Source organism: Marmota monax, unplaced genomic scaffold (genome assembly GCF_021218885.2).
Source record: "Marmota monax isolate L192 unplaced genomic scaffold, Marmota_monax_Labrador192_F-V1.1 WCK01_AAM20220418_F8-fsc00159, whole genome shotgun sequence".
Taxonomy (NCBI): domain Eukaryota; kingdom Metazoa; phylum Chordata; class Mammalia; order Rodentia; family Sciuridae; genus Marmota; species Marmota monax.
The window spans coordinates 3,648,736-3,664,676 of record NW_026694999.1 but is presented as its reverse complement, the minus strand read 5'-3'; the positions used below and the strand labels follow the sequence as shown (position 1 = coordinate 3,664,676).

General features: G+C 38.5%; 2 protein-coding genes across 3 annotated transcripts in view; one reads left to right on the top strand and one right to left on the bottom strand.

Moving 5' to 3' along the window:
• Sap30 (Sin3A associated protein 30) overlaps positions 1-15,292 on the top strand; it is a 60,510-nt gene extending 45,218 nt beyond the window's left edge. The window contains exon 9 of the transcript XR_006848016.2: positions 14,885-15,292. The gene's annotated coding sequence lies outside the window, so the exon portion shown is untranslated. The remainder of the gene's footprint in view (positions 1-14,884) is intronic.
• The window catches only part of Scrg1 (stimulator of chondrogenesis 1), a 129,969-nt gene that overhangs the window by 36,379 nt on the left and 77,649 nt on the right, over positions 1-15,941 (bottom strand). The window lies entirely within an intron of this gene.

The following is a 15,941-nucleotide window of genomic DNA, read 5'->3' as shown; positions in this document are numbered from 1 at the left end:
CTCACACAGGCTAGGCGAGCGCTCTACCACAGAGCCACAACCCCAGCCCCAGACCCAGAACTATTTTTTTAAAAACTAAGTATCTAAAGTGATTGGATTCCAAAGAAAACTTGGAAAATGCTTCTCAAATGACAGAATTTTAGGTGCTTCATAACCATTTATTGAGTGACTGGATTTCTGGTTATCACCATTTTGGCAATGTTACTAAAAACCTAACAGCCATTTCTTTTGCACAATTTGCATCTTACAGCTTCAGAGCAGATGTCTCCTGGAAGGTTCAGGAAGTTTGAGAGCAGTAATGGCTAAGAATTCTTGACTAGTTTTAGTAGGTCCATCCTCAGGAACAAACGGTAAACCTCATTTCATTTGTAAATCAAAGGAAACCCATATTTTACCAACTCCACCAACCTGGAACGGGGTGTGATGGTAGGGGGCCATCTCTAATCATACCAGCTGAATCCCATTCCCCCTCGGCTCCACATTCCCCAGTTTGAAGATGATGAGAAGTTTATTTAGCAACCTGTATAGCTGCAGACACTTTATAAATAAATGGAATATATTTTTAGCAATCAGTATAAAAATTAAAATTTAAAGACTTCCTTTCTATCTTCTAACTAGGCTTTATGATGACATTGCTTTGTAATATAACTTATAAGGCACAATATTCATGAAATCATTCTGATAATTTCTAAGTCATTGTTAATTTTTAGAAATTCCTGGTTGGTCTTAAGTTTGATAAGTTTCCTTTAAACTAAATACTGCTCATCTCTAAGCTACAATTTTATAGGGGAAAATTCACCAAACTCTTCCAATGACTTCTGTTAGATTGGATCTGGGACGAGGCACTTGCCTCAGCAAGAGGGTGACTGGGTGGGCTGCTCCTTCTGTCCTGGATGCTAGTGCTTCTTACCTACCCTCTCCCTAAGGGGCTTCCATTCTTATTGACAATACTGCCATCAGCTCAGCCTGTCCCACTACTCCTGCAGCCCTGGGCCTCTCCTGAGCAACTGGTAGACACTGCACTGGCCTCAGATACCACCTTGGTCTATTCCTCTCATGCTCTAAGGCCCAGGTCCACCATTACCAAGTCCCATCACTGCCTACGCAATGGCCACTGTACAATTTTGTTTGGTGACATGGTTTGGTTTAAGCTATTTACCAACCATCAGTGCAGTGTTTCTATGTTGCTGCCTGTAATAACTCTGCACCAGTGTATATTGCCTGAGTATCAGTTGTGGCCCATCTCCTCCAAGTAGTTCAGAAAGTTTCTATGTCTTCTCCCACATGTGTCAGAACAAGAAGACCATGAGTGCTGTTTTCTTCTTTCCCATATTTTCTACAGCTTCTTCTGCTATCTCTCACTTCCATGAAGTTGCTCCTGTGCTTATGTATTGATTTTTAGAAGCAGCTACTATTTTTGCTTTACCTGTTGAAGTTACTCAAGTGGTATTGCCCTTACTGACATTCTGTCTCTGAGCTGAAGGAGAAAATCCCCCTCCATTGGCATGAGCAGCCAATGGTCACCAGGTCAAGACTGCCTTATTCTCTTTGTGACTTGTTCCTTACTACAACCCTGAGTGTCTGGATGACTCTGTTAGAAAACAATCTCAGTTTACTGCTATCTCCCATGGTTCATCATCTTCTAGATTAAAATTGAACGTTTTGACAATTTCTGCCCTCAGTAATTTCTTTTCCCCAATAGCTTGGGAGCTTAAGAAGAAGTTTTTGATCCCTAATAGTTTGAGAGAATTGTTCTGAAGCAGTCAGTCGAATGGGACCAAGGCATGAAAACTAAAATTCCCATATGTGAATTGGATTTGCACCCAGTGTTGACAATCTTTAGCTTTGGGGGTCTCTTTTGGGTCCTAAGTATTCAATCTTCTCTTCTATCTTTCAGGTCCCCTACTAGACTTCATACATACTCAATGAGTTTAGCTCAGGAAATTCATATACAGCTTAGTTTTCTTGTTTGTTTGTTTTTTTATCTGGGACTCCTGCCACTCTGTGACTACTCCTATGGACGCAGATGAACAATTTCCTTGAGGTTAATTCTATAAGTTGCATTTGGAAAAAAAAAAAAGGGCCTGACATCATAAGGAAACCACTTTTAGTTGCTCTATTTCCTGGAGCCTACAGCTGGCAAAATGCCTGGGACAAGATGTATTCAATTCAAGTCAAAGCAGAGTTCTTAGGAGAAGCAGATGGCCCACCTAAGGTGAAAAAAATTAGTTTCTTGTGGCAGGTGGTTTATTCACCTCTTCCCTAGGAAGGTGGGAATGTGTGGAGACAAAATAAATAAAACACATTACAAATGCATTCCATAGATGAACAGAATAATTGTTGCTGAACAAGTCTACAGGAGGCTTCTTTCTGCCTCCAGGCAGGTGGGAGGAACCTGTCACACATGTATTAAAGTGCTCCCAGAACAGAAAATCAGTCCATCAGAAGAACTAATAAAAGCCAACACGTTGTTGAAGAGACCAACCATCAATAACCTTCTCTGAAAGTTGTTAATAAAGAGCTGAAAAGATTGGGGATAGTTAAGATGAGCCAGTATAGATTAAGGAAAGTGACTGAATATGTAACAAAGCAGTGAGAACTGTGCTTCATCTAAAGAAATGTGGGATTAGCATAGGTGGACATTTAGGAACTGGGTGATCTACATTTATTTATAAAAGGGAAGATGAAAATTTCCCACTGATTATCTAACACTTTCCAGATTAGAGAGAGAGTTTTCCTGGGTTGTGTTCAGATCATCTACAGAGCACATTTCACTCAGAAGACTTTTAGAAGCCAAGTGTGGTGGCGCACACCTGTAATTGCAGCAGCTCCCAGTGCTGAGGCTGGAGGATCCCAAGTTCAAAGCCAGCCTCAGTACTTTAGAAAGGCCCTAAACAACATAGTGAGACACTGTCTCAAAACAAAACATTTAAAAAAAGGGGGGGGGGGCTGGGATCTGGCTTGGTGGTTAACCACCCCTGAGTACAATCTTGGGTGCCAAAACAAAAACAAATTAATGTGCATTCTGTTTGATATGTCAGTCTCTTGAGGGCTTGATTAGCATGGGTTAGTCCCCCAACCTATTCACCCAGCAGCATAGACAGAATCCACTCTCTGGACCTGTAAAGCTGACTGTCAGCCCCAGAACAGCCTGAGCACTCCCCCATATTGCCATCCTGTGAAGCTCCACCTATGCAGCCTCAGGCTTCCTTCCCTGGCTCATGTGCCTCTCTTTAAATCCAACTAGAAAGTCAACTCCCTACTGACTTCTTTAAAATCAGCAGAAGATAATTCTAAATGCTCTCTGTAATGCATTCTGGTGTCTTATAGCCCCGAGCCTTAGGAAACAAGTTAATATATTTCACATGCTGTGACCATGTAGTTTCATGAAGAAGCAAACTTGCAGCTTCCTGCCACGGGCTTTACTGCCCTCTTCATCTTAAGAGGGTGAGCTGAGGAGAGGCCACGTAATGATGCACAGAGCTCCCTTAGGCAAGGAATGAGAAAGGACGATTATTCCACTGAGAACAGTTCCTACCGAGCCCCTTGTGCTCCTTGATCATGTAACTTGAAAAGGGAATGGTTTGGGTGAAACGAAGAAAGGGTAGGGTGTTCTTATCCACAAGAGCAGAACTATGTACATAGCAGCTGTGGGTGAGTACACAGATTTGCCTATTTCCTCACTGTCAGAACATGTGCTTCTATGACTTGCTCTGCCATTCTCATCCCTGGTTCTTGTACAGATGGGACATCAGAACTTCAAATTTTCTCACTTAGTTGTCACCTTCCTTGGGAATAAAAGTCTATCACCACGCACCCTTTGATGGATACTGTACATTCCTTGTTTGCTGTAGGGCATTTGTCCTTTGGTATTTTGTTAACAGTAGTTTTTGTCTGACTGCAGAAGGAGATGGAACTAGCAGTGATCCAACTTTGGAAATAATCTACCAACCACATAAAAAGTTGTGACATCCCAGAAATTGACCTGTAGCTCTTAAAAAGAGCAAATTATCATCCCTTCATATGCAAAATGGAAACATTGATATTGCTTATTAATTTCTCTTTCCCCCAATTTGGAGAGTTGGCAGAAGGATAAATAATGGTGACTATTATAAAGATGCTTTCAAAACAGTCACTTCATAAAACAAATGGATACATTGGCTGCAACTGAGATTTACAAAGCTTTTGTGAGGTGGCAAAGGGGTTAGCAATTCAGGATGTTTATGGCTCTTGGGCTGTGGCTAATCTCTTGTGAAGCAAGGTTTCAGTTGGGTAGAGATTGAGTAATTCCAACAGAGAAGCATTGTGTAACTCCTTCTTCCTCTTTATTTCTTGTGGACCAGTGAGTATCCTAAGTCTCAAACTGTACACCAGCTTAATAGATTGAATTTTGAGTGTCTTATATCAGGACAGCTCAGCATTTGCAAAAAGTGCCTGCAGATAACCATGGAAATTACCACCTTCCCTGCTGTGCTGATGTTGAATTTATCTGACAGAGTCACACAAGAACATCTTTACATCCTTTTCTTTAAAGGCAAAGATGTTTACTGGTTACTTACTATGTAGCCACACTACCTTAACTCTCATGGCAAATTTGTGAGATACTGTTATTTCCCCTATATTATAGATAGGATAGAAGCTCAGGAAAATTAAGTAACTTTTTAAAGGTAACAGAGAACCTTAGAAGCCTCAAACAGACAGGTTCTCTTCTGGTCAGTTTTATATAGTAGAAGCAAGGTGATAATACTGTAGAGCTGGGTTTTAGGATTTAATCAAAAGTCTATCTGATCCCAAATCCATTGCTCCTTGCATTGGACCAGATTGCCACTCGAACACACGGAAGGCTAGAGAAGTGTCACAGGATTTTAAAGTGCCACGAATAAAAAATAATGTATGAGAAAACATTTTCTGAGAAAATTTAGATCAACTCAGTCCTTCAGAGTCACAGCTGACTTAAAGTCAACCTGCACCCTCATGAAATGTAAGCAAAAAAATCAGTATTTATTTTTTAAACCTCTGAGACAAGGCTGATTGTCATATGGAATATCTCCACACTCCGGAGCAGGCAAGTCTCCAGGAAGTCCTTTTATGACCAAGGGTCACACACCAGGGGGCGGTCTCAGTATGGAAGAGGGTAGAAACATGCCAGTCTCTTCTCAGTGTGAGTGAGCTGTGCAGGAATGACAGGGAGACTGTACTGCCACCTGAGTCCTCTTTTGTTTTCCATCGGGGACCTATTTATCAGAAGTCATCTTTTGTGATGAATAATCCTACTCAAAGTCTGTCTGTCTATCTATGTATCTATCTAGTTATTAATTATGGTACTGGGGATTGAATCCAGAGGTGTTCTACCACTGAGCTACACCCCTAACCCTTTCTGGTTTTTTGCTTTTTTTTTTTTTTTTTTTTTTTGAGACAGAGTCTTGCTGAATTGTTGAGGCTGGCCTTGAATTTTGAACCTCCTGCCTCAGCCTCTTGAATAGTTGGGGTTTCAGGCGGGCCCCACCATGCCCAGCTCAAAACCTGTTCATTTAAAATGTTGCCAAGTTCTGGAGACTGTGTTGGCGCAACAACTAACCACTTCTGCCTTTACTCCTGCTACCCCATCTGCAGACCAGTGTGTACTGATTCTGGTCCATTGTAAGCACTTCCTAAACAATTTTCCCCCTTGCCAGCCACTATTAGCTACAGATACATGACTGCTAGATATATTGTCAAAAAGTACAGCTCTGATTACCTCAAGCTTCTGTTCAAAAGAAAAGAAACTTCCAAATTCAAAGTCAAACCCTAGAAATTATCTAGGGACTCTCTCCTAAAGTACACACTAGTCCTGGGACTAGTGTTCTCATTTTATATTTGTGGATGCCATTTCCTAAGAGTGGTGGTTTCTGAGGAACTATCAGATGCAAGAGTTCTGCTTCAAAACAATATATAGGAAGAGGGTAAAAATAGCCTAGAACTCCAGATTTCACCACCAAAAAGTCTTAATCCTTTTCTGTTAAGTTGTCATCTAGCGCCACCTGGTGTTAAAAGTGAACAGCAGCTCTAGAGAAAAAAATATTTTAACTCAAATTGAAGATTTTCAGTACTGGAAGGAAACTTGAGATCATTTAGACAGCTGTTTCATTTTATAGATTAGTAGCTTACTTGGAATTTAAAGCCATAACTCAATACCAGGCTCCTCAATTTTCCAACCTGTCTCCATTGTCTCTTAAGCCTCCAAAAGGAATTGGGCCAGAGTGATGTCACTTTTGGAAGAGGATCTTTGCTCTTACTCCTGTTCAACAGCTGGACAAAACAAATTTGGAGACCCACAACTTATTTTGTACCTGAAACAACTTTCATGTCTATGTTTATACATCTTGTATAAAATCTGATCTGTTTCTTGATCAGAGTGGAGACAATTTGGTGGTGGCAATTGGCATAGATTGTGAAGCGGAAAGGTAATGAGTAACTCATTAAGATTATATTGTATTATTTATTCACAATTATTTATTCAATCCTTGCCCTTGGTGTGTTTTTCTGTTTAGGCAAAATATACTCCTCCCGACCCCAGTTGACTTCGGGGTTGGCCAATTCCATCCACTCTTTGGTCAGTAGAATGTGGCCAGACTGGATGGGTACCACCTGTGAGCAGGAGCTTTAAATTGTGTGATTTGATTAGGCCTGCTTCAGCTATGACCTTCTGCATGTGAACAGCATGCATTCCAGAGAGACTGTTCCTTTAGCCCTGGCTCTAAGCTGAGCCCATCAGAGTCACTGCTGACCTACAGTTAATGTGCACCTTCCTGAAATGTAAGCCAGAAATATTTGTTTTAACTTTAAAGTTTCACAGTTCCTTTTGATTTTTAAATATTTTAAAAAATTTTTAAAAATCGTGACAAAATACACATACCAAAAAATCTACCAGTTTAACCATTCTTCAGTGTACAGTTGAGTGGCATTGTATAGCTCATATTGTTGTGGGATCATCACCACCAACCATCTCAATAGCATCTCATCTTGTGAAACTGAAACTCTGTACACATTAAACAATAGCTCCCTATTCCCTCTGTTTCTAGCCCCTGGCAAACATCATTTTACTTCCTATCTCTATGAATCTGACTCTTCTGGGTATCATGCAGCAATTGTTCCTGTGACTGCCTTAGTATGTCCACAAAGTTCATCACCATTGTATTATGCATCAGAATTTACTTCCTTTTGGGATAGAATAATATCCCATATCCCATTGTATGTATATACTACATTTTGTTTGTGCATTCATCCATTGATGGAGATGAAGATTGCTTCCACCTATTGACTATTATGAATAATGCTGCTCTGGATGCAGGTGTGCAAAAATGTCCTTAAGTCCTTGCTTTTAATTCTTTTGATTATGTGCTCAGAGGTGGAAGTGCTGAATCAAACATTAATCCTCTTTTAAATTTTTTGGAGAAGTGCCACACTGTTGTCCTTAACAGCTGTGCCTCTTTACATTCCCACTGGCAGTGCACGTGGGTTCCCGTTTTGCTATATCCTTGCCAATACTCATTGCTTTCTGGTTTGGTTTGTTTTGTTTTGTTTTTGGTAGAAATCATCCTAATGGGTGTGAGGTGGTATCTCCTTGTGGTTTTGACTAAACATTTGGCTTTTTTTTTAAGCCACTGAGAATTTGGGTTTGTTTGTTCCTTCAGCAAAAACTGACAAGTAGGGTTTGAACAAAAGTCTGATGAACTCTAAGAAGTTTTAGAAACTCTCTGTGAAAGAGGAAAGTACTTCCAGAATGATGTCCAATTTAACTGATTTGAGAACCAATTAAGTGTTAGATCTTAAGTTGTTGATGTTTTTACCTCCTTCAAGGTATACTTAATTCTGCTATCACTGCCCCTTATCCTAAGCACCCATTTAATTATGCAACCTGTTTTTCTGACTATATTTCCACTGTACTTTTGATTCCCTTTTACCTTGAGCCCCCCATTCCCCCTCTCTCTCTCTCTCTCTCGTACTGGGAGTTAAAATCCAGCTGCACTTTACTGTTAAACCACATCACCAGTTCTTTTTATTTTTTATTTAGATACAGGGTCTCACTAAAATGCTGAAGCTGGCCTTGAACTTATGATCCTCCCACTGTAGTCTCCCAAATTGCTGGTCTTCCAGGTGTATACCATCTTGCCAGGCTACTTTTTCTCTTTCTAAACATTTTTATTACCTTCTAAAATTCTATGCAATGAATTTGTTTATAATGTTTACAGTTAAAATGTCTCCACTGATGAATTTTAAGAGGGAAGGGGTTTTGTCTGTTGTGTTTACTGTCATCACTTAAACAGCATCTGGCACACAGTAGACGCTAAGATTATTAAATGAACGAATGAAACTCAAGAACAGTTCTGAATGCGAGCGGTTGTATTTTAGTAACATGACCAGTAGAGGTCATAGATGAGCTCTGTAAGTATCAGGGACTTGCAGTTTCTTTTGTATCTTGTTTATAGGAGGATCTTGATCAGTGTGGATTGCCACATTAACAGTGTGGTGGGAGAGTTCCATGGATTATGGAAACTGCTGAAAGATACACATCGATGATGCCTCAGATTGGCTTCCCCTTCATGTATGACCTGGTCCTGAGAGCAAAGCAGGGGGGAAATATAGAAAATAGAAATTTTCTTTCTGTAAGAGCAAAAAGTTTTGGCTTTAAAGCTGTATTTGTATAAATTGCTTGTAAATGAAAGTTAAAATCAATCAAATGATTACAGAGAATAATAAGTGTTTCTTTTCCATTGCAAAGCTGTTTGCCTAGATAAACAACACCTTCCCCCCGCCAAGTGTGTGTGTGTGTGTGTGTGTGTGTGTGTGTGTGTACAGATAAAGCTTATTAATACAAGGACACTTAAACAAAATTTTCCTCTTCCCTTTTACAAGAAGAACACCACAAAAAAATGACAAACCAGCAGTTCCAAGCTATGATTCTGCCTGAGTATGGTTTATTTTTCTTGGCTTAATGGCTTATGCTTAAATGTCACAATATGTTACTACATATAGAGAAACAGTGATATCACTTCAGAAGTGAACTGTTATCTTTTGATTGTATATTAAATTTGATTGATTAACTTAATACGATTTTTGTGTGTGTGGTGCTAGGGACTGAACTCACCTTGTGTATGATAGGCAAGTGCTTTATCACTGAGCCACATCCCAGCCCTGATTGATTAGTTTAAGGACAAACATTTGAGAAAAGAAAATTTGCTTTCAGATTACTTCCCATATGTGGGGCACCATGATAAGTAATTTTACCTGTTATCTTGCTCCCTAATGTGACCAAAGTCAACATAGCATCTAGAACTTAGTAGAAGCTCAATAATTGTTGAATGAGTGAGTATCTAGGTAAAGGACAGTTAGCATGAAGAATTTGAATCTTTGTTTTGGTTTGAGGGGAGTTGATCTGTTGTATTTCCTTGACAGAACTAAATCAAACAATCTCAGAATGTGGGTACAGAATGTACTCTTTATCCTTTTATTGGTCTTCCTTCCTTCCTTCCTTCCTTCCTTCCATTCTTTCACCAGGGATTGATTGAATCCAGCCAGGGGCACTTAACCAAATTTTTTTTTTTTTTTTTTTTTGAGATAGGGTCTTGCTAAATTGCTTAGGGCCAAGCTAAGTTGCTGGAGCTGGCTTTGAACTTGTGATCCTCCTGCCTCAGCCTCCCAAGTTGCTGGGATTAGAAGTGTGCATCACTGTGCCCAGTGAGGTGTCCGTTTCTTGGGTCCTGAAAAGTAAAAGTAGAAGATGGTCCTTATCAGGAAACCCATAAAGTTGGGCATGAATGAAAAGCTAAGACAAGGGGATGGTAATTCCAGCCCTGCAGGGTCAAGAGATCTTTCCCTTTGGTTCTGTACAATGGGAATTATAATTACATAATTCCTAGTTTTTCTACTTCAAAACATGTCATGAGGTAATGATAAGATGTCATATTGAAAAGATTTTTAAGTTGTGAAATGAGAAAATTGTCAATGAATAGTTTAATGAAAACTTTCCTATAATGTCCACTGGGGAAGGAGTCTGTCACCAGCTCCACCCAGTATCATGCATCACTGTGGCTGTCCTTATGTAGATGAATGGAAAAATGAAACAGATCAGTATTCTCAATATCATATACTACCTACACCTGGGGATGGTGCAGACTTCCACACTGAAGAACGGTCTTGTGCTAGTATTTGCTTGAGCTTTGTGTTCAGAGAAAGCCAGATCATGTAGTCTTTACTCTATTCTGAGGTTCTTAGCTGGGTAGACTGCGAGGGTAACTTCTCCTGGGGGATGATGTGAAAGAGAATATGCAAACTACTCAAAAACATTCTTAATGTGTAGCAGGTACGGTGAGATTGGGGGAGATTACCACTGATCTTCTTAGTTCCCTCCATGAGATTAGGGAAGTTCTCCCACTAACAGAAGTAAAATTGGATTTCTTTCTTTCTTTCCTCTTTCTTTTCTTCCTGTACCAGTACTTAGAGCTTTAGTTGGCTGTCAGACATATAATATATAAATTGCAAGCATAATCACCATGCAGAAAGATGCCAAGTGCACATGAACAAATTAGAGGCTCTTAGTCAAATCCAAACAAATGTATACCTGATAATGGCTTTGGCTGAAATATATATTTTATATTTTATAGCATGTTCACATTTGCCAGTGGTTAGCAAAGATTAAGCTTGCCAAACTTTAATGTGGTACAAATGCCATGTTCAAGGCAAAGTAAGTAGACTGTTAGAGGATCTGGCAAATCAAAAGCATTATCAACAGCTGTGGCTTTCAAATGCTTTTGTGAGACTGGAATAATAAAATCATGTGTGTTTCAAGTGGGCATTGATTCTACCCTTTATGTATTTGGATGTAACATGATAATTGGTAACATCACATAGCATTAAAATTAACTATAATTAACTTTGAATACATTGATGATGGTCAGAAGACAAAAATAGACAGAGAACCTAATTAACTAATTATTGAGTGACTGCTATATTCAGGGTCATATACTTGGTGCTAATTGTAGCCAATCACTTCACACCTTTTCCCTTCTGGACTTTTGCCAGAATTGGTAAAAGCATTAATTTTAATTTCACCTACTTTCACTATCACCATTGGTGGACACATTTTTAGAAAGGAAAAGTCAAAAGAAAGGAAAATCATCATAGGGCTAAGTAAAAATAAACAGTGACCCTAAGTTGAAAGTTCCTATTCCAATAATCAGGAAATTTATATATATATACTTTAGAATTTCTTAGCTGTCAAGAATTTTATGCTATAGAAGTATTTTGTGTGGTTCTGTAACATCACTTGAAAATTTTAAGGTGCAGCTACTCAGGAGTAAAAACATATTTTCAAAGGAAAAAAAAAAACAGAGTTACCAGTAAGTTGTCAATTGTGTGATCACTATTTTGACCTTTTAATTTGTTCTTAGGACATTCTTTTCATTTTCCAAAAGATTTTTTATTACTAGCTAGGAGGATTTAGCCATAAACTCAAAAGGTAAGCTAATCAAAAAGAGCACTGTATGCTTTTCTTGAGTTTGATTCATCAGCAAGGAATTTTTTGGTTGTTTTAATTGATAGCTGGCTTTTCCTCAGTTTTCCAATATAATAATACTATGTCATTCCACTTCATTTAAAAAACATCCACTTCTGTGTCTCTCATATATATACTGAATCTCTTCCTGTTTCCTTTAAAGAGAAAATATGGGCTACTGTATTTCTAGACCTATAGTCCCTTAGAGTGGTGAAGCTCTGTCCTCTTTCATTTCCTTGGCTCAGGAACCAATGAGACTCCTATCATCAAGAGAGCTGGGTCCTGAAACCAGATGCCTCACCATCTATCTAACATAAACCTTTCCAGTGCACTGGAATTGTAACTCAGTGGTCGATTGCTTGCCTAGCAAGCATGAAACCATGAGTTCAATCCCCAGAACTGCAAAAATATATATAAATAAACCTTGCCAGTTCCAAGTCTACTCTTAAAATAATCATATTAGCCCAATTTTTTCTATTCTTGCATTTGCATTTTCCCTTTGCCCTCTATATCTTCTCCAGGGGCCTAAGAGGGTATGTCACTAACTGCTATAGTGGTAATAATGTGTAATATTTACTGAGCACTTACTGTGGGCCAGACAGTCCAGGAACTTTAAATGTGAAGCAAACTTCCTTAGGCCTAGCTATCAACACTCCCACTACCAATTCTGTGCCATCACTCTCATTCCATGAGGGGCTGAGCTATAGGTTCTCCTAGTGTAAGATCACCAGATTTTGCAAATAAAAATACAGGAAGCCTGGTGAAAATTGAATTTCAGATAAACAATGAAAAAAATTTAGTGTATGTCCTAAATATTGCATGGGAAGTACTTTTATTAAAAAGCATTTGTTATTTATCTGAAACTCAATTTAATTGGACTTTGTGTAGTTTGTCTGGCAACCCTGTCTGGGTGTCTGTCTGTGCTACGTTTGTGGAAATGAAGCACAAAATTTGTCTATCTTTCCTTTCTCTTTGCTTCTCAGCTGTCATGAGGTATGCAGCTTCCTTGGCCCCATGCTCCCACCATGATGTACTGCCTTGCCATTGTCCCAAAAAGCAATGGGGCTGAAACTATTGCACCTATGAGCCAAAATAAAGCTTTTCTCTTTTTAAGTTCATTATCTCACGTATTCGTAATAGTAACAGAAAGCTCACACACTATAGTGACCATCAGGCCCTACTCTTTCCACACCCTTTCTGAGAGTCCAGCACAAATGCCCTGATCTTAGGATAATGGTTTTTTGCATAGAGATATCATGTCCCATGGTAACCAATGGGACACCTTTGTGTGAATTAGAAAAAGAGAACAGCACAGCTCTATGGCACATACCTGGTAGGAGGAATGCAGGTTGAATTTCAGCTCCCACTCACCACCTAGCCAGGTACCTTCATGGATTGAGCAGTCCATACATCTATACTTAATGGTCCCTTCCTGAGCCTATCTGGTCCTGGACTAGAGTTTTGTCCATAGCACCTGTTTAAAAACTGAGAATTCTTTCTTTTCTCTCAGGTCCTTGTCTGGTTTTAACTACCTGTTCTCCAGGTATCTTACTGCCTTTCTCCCAACTGGATCTGTTTTATCATCCATTGGATCCTCTTCTAGAAAAATTATGCCATTTCATTCCCATGTCCAACCTCAGTGAAGTAGGCAAACACAAACTCTCTCTACTTTCTAAGACCTTCCCACTTGGGTCTAGTTTTACCTTTCCAATTCCAACTGATTTTCAGGGTGAATTAGCTGATAATCTAGGTACTAGTAAAGCTCTTGCCTTTCCTGATCAAGTCAACAACTTTACCTACCTCTTGAGTTTCCTATATAACTCACCCCTCAAGATGTGGAATTATCTTCTAAAGTTCTCCTCAGAATAAATAATATCTCGACTATACAAGCCCATATGCAGTATGTGTTTGTGTTTTATTATATAGATTTTTAAAAAGTATTAACTTAATGTGGTATAAAGTGAGTTTAGAGACAGCATAATATAAGTCAAATATCACAGGTTTTAGAACAAAACAAATTTGGGTTAAACTGCATCTCTTCTGCTTGTTACCCACATGATTTGGAGCAAGGTTCTTCCTCTCTTTCCTTATAAAAAGGGAATAAGACTTAAATTGTACGGTTATATATTAGTTTTCTAGAATTTCCATAACAAAGTATCCCTGACTGAGTGGCTTAAGCAATAGAAATGTATTGTCTCACAGTTCTGGAAGCTAAAAAAGCTGAAAGTTTCAGCAGGCTTGATTTCTTCTGAGGCCTCTAGGGAAGGATTTGTTCCAGGCTTCTCTCTTTGGCTTTGATGGTAGTCTTTAGGTTCTCATGCACTTTATCAATGTGTATGTCACTGATTCCAAATTTCCTCTTTTTATAAGGGATACCAGTCACACTGGATTGGGGTTAACCCTATGACCTCACTTTAACATAATTACTTCTATAAAGACCTTACTTCCAAATAAGGTCACACTCTGAGGTACTAGGAGCTAGGACTGCATCATTTCTTTTTAGAGAATATAGAGTTCAACTCATAACATGTTGTTAAGAGAATAAATAACTTATACAAAGCACCCAACTAAAGAGTGGGGATGTAACTTAGTGGTACAGCACTTGCCTAGCATATACAAGGTCTTGGGATCAATCTCTAGTACCACTAAATAAATAAAGCACCTAACAGAAACCCCAGGAAATAAGAAGTACTTAGCAATTCTTACAGCAATTCTTACTTAGCAATTCTGATCCTTTTCAATACATGGTTACTAGAATACATGGTTATTCAGGTCCTTATAAATAACAGTTTCTTCCTGGGATTAAATATGTAAAGAGAGTCGATGTGGAAAAAAATGAAGTGGAAAAAGTGCAAATGTCAGGAAAGTCAAACATGAATACCCATTATTGAAAATAAAAGACCTTATGTTTATAAATGCATTTGGGGTATGGGATAGGGGGCAAACAGAGGTGACAGTATTTAATTATCCAAATTGATTGATTTTGAATGAACACTCTGGAGACAGAGACAAATCAAACTTTACCCTGGAATAATATAATTTTTGGTCAGAAACAGAACTTGTTTTAGAGCAAAAGGGCATTGACGACTTAGCCATTTGATACTGATGACAGAGAAGTTCAAACTATAATTATTCAACAAACAGCATTACTTAAAAAATGTTTACCAAGGTAATATTTTCAAGCCTCTGTGGAATTTAAAAGTGCTACTTTTTTTTCCCCCTGTGGCACCTTCGGCTTCAATGTGTTATTTGAAGATAAATTCTTACTGTTAATGAAACTGAAAGGAGAAAATTATATTTGTTAGTTCATGAAGAAAGACGTATGGTTTGATCTTGAACTTTTTGCTTCAGGATATCCTCCATGGCGGCTGGGTAACTAAGACAATACAGTGGAATGCGCGGCAAGAGGGTGAGTCTTCCAGAAGATGAAGGGTTATTCACAAGAATCTGGTCTCCATTAAGAATAGAACAAGAGGAAATATGTTTGAATTGCAGAAGGAAGAATTTAAGCTCAATCCACTCTCTGACAATGTTGGTAATCAGTACAATAGATATCCAAGAGAGACTAAGCAATATCCTTCCTTAGATCTGTAAAATTGTGATAGACATTGTGTTGCTAACAGTTTCCAAAAATCATAAGGCCTTTTGAATATTCTATCTAGCACTTAAAATTTGCATCACTCTACTCACTTTTCCAATATCACTCTTAAACTTTTCTAAATTATTCCTCTTATTACTATTACTTAATCCAATAACATGTTTTTTTTTAAAAAAAATAGATTGTTGGGTTTAATTAAATTTATCAAATAGAAAGTTAATTTTGTTTTTGTGAAGACACAATCTTCCCCACACAACAATTTCTATTAAAGGATATAGAAAATGAAAAACTTCAAATATTAGATTTAAGATCTGAATCTTGATTTTCCCAAGGAGAACCTACATTTCTTTGAGAATAAGATTGTTCCTTTTTTGTTTGCTTGTTTTCCCCAAAGCTTATTTCTAATAAGGAAGCATTCACATCCTATGTTTCATTTGGGGGAGTCGGAGAATACTTTGGAACCATGTTAATGGAGACTGAACAGCAGAAGGAGGAACTGTACTCTCCACACTGATAGTTTCTGTTGGCAGATAAATGCTCAATTATTCTTTTCACTTTACCTAAGGATATATTTTCCATGTAAGTCTGTAAAAGATAAAAATGGTTATTAAACAAGTTCTTTTTTATTTTAAAAAGACAGGGTCTCTCTGTGTTCCCCAGTCAAGCCCTGAACTCCTAGGCCCAAGCAATTCTGTTGTCTCATCCTCCCCATTAGCTGGGACTACCAGTGTGTACCACCATGTCTCGCTCAAACAAGTTCATTTTCAGATCCAAAGGAATTACAGATAAGAAAAATGGAAATGTTTAAAG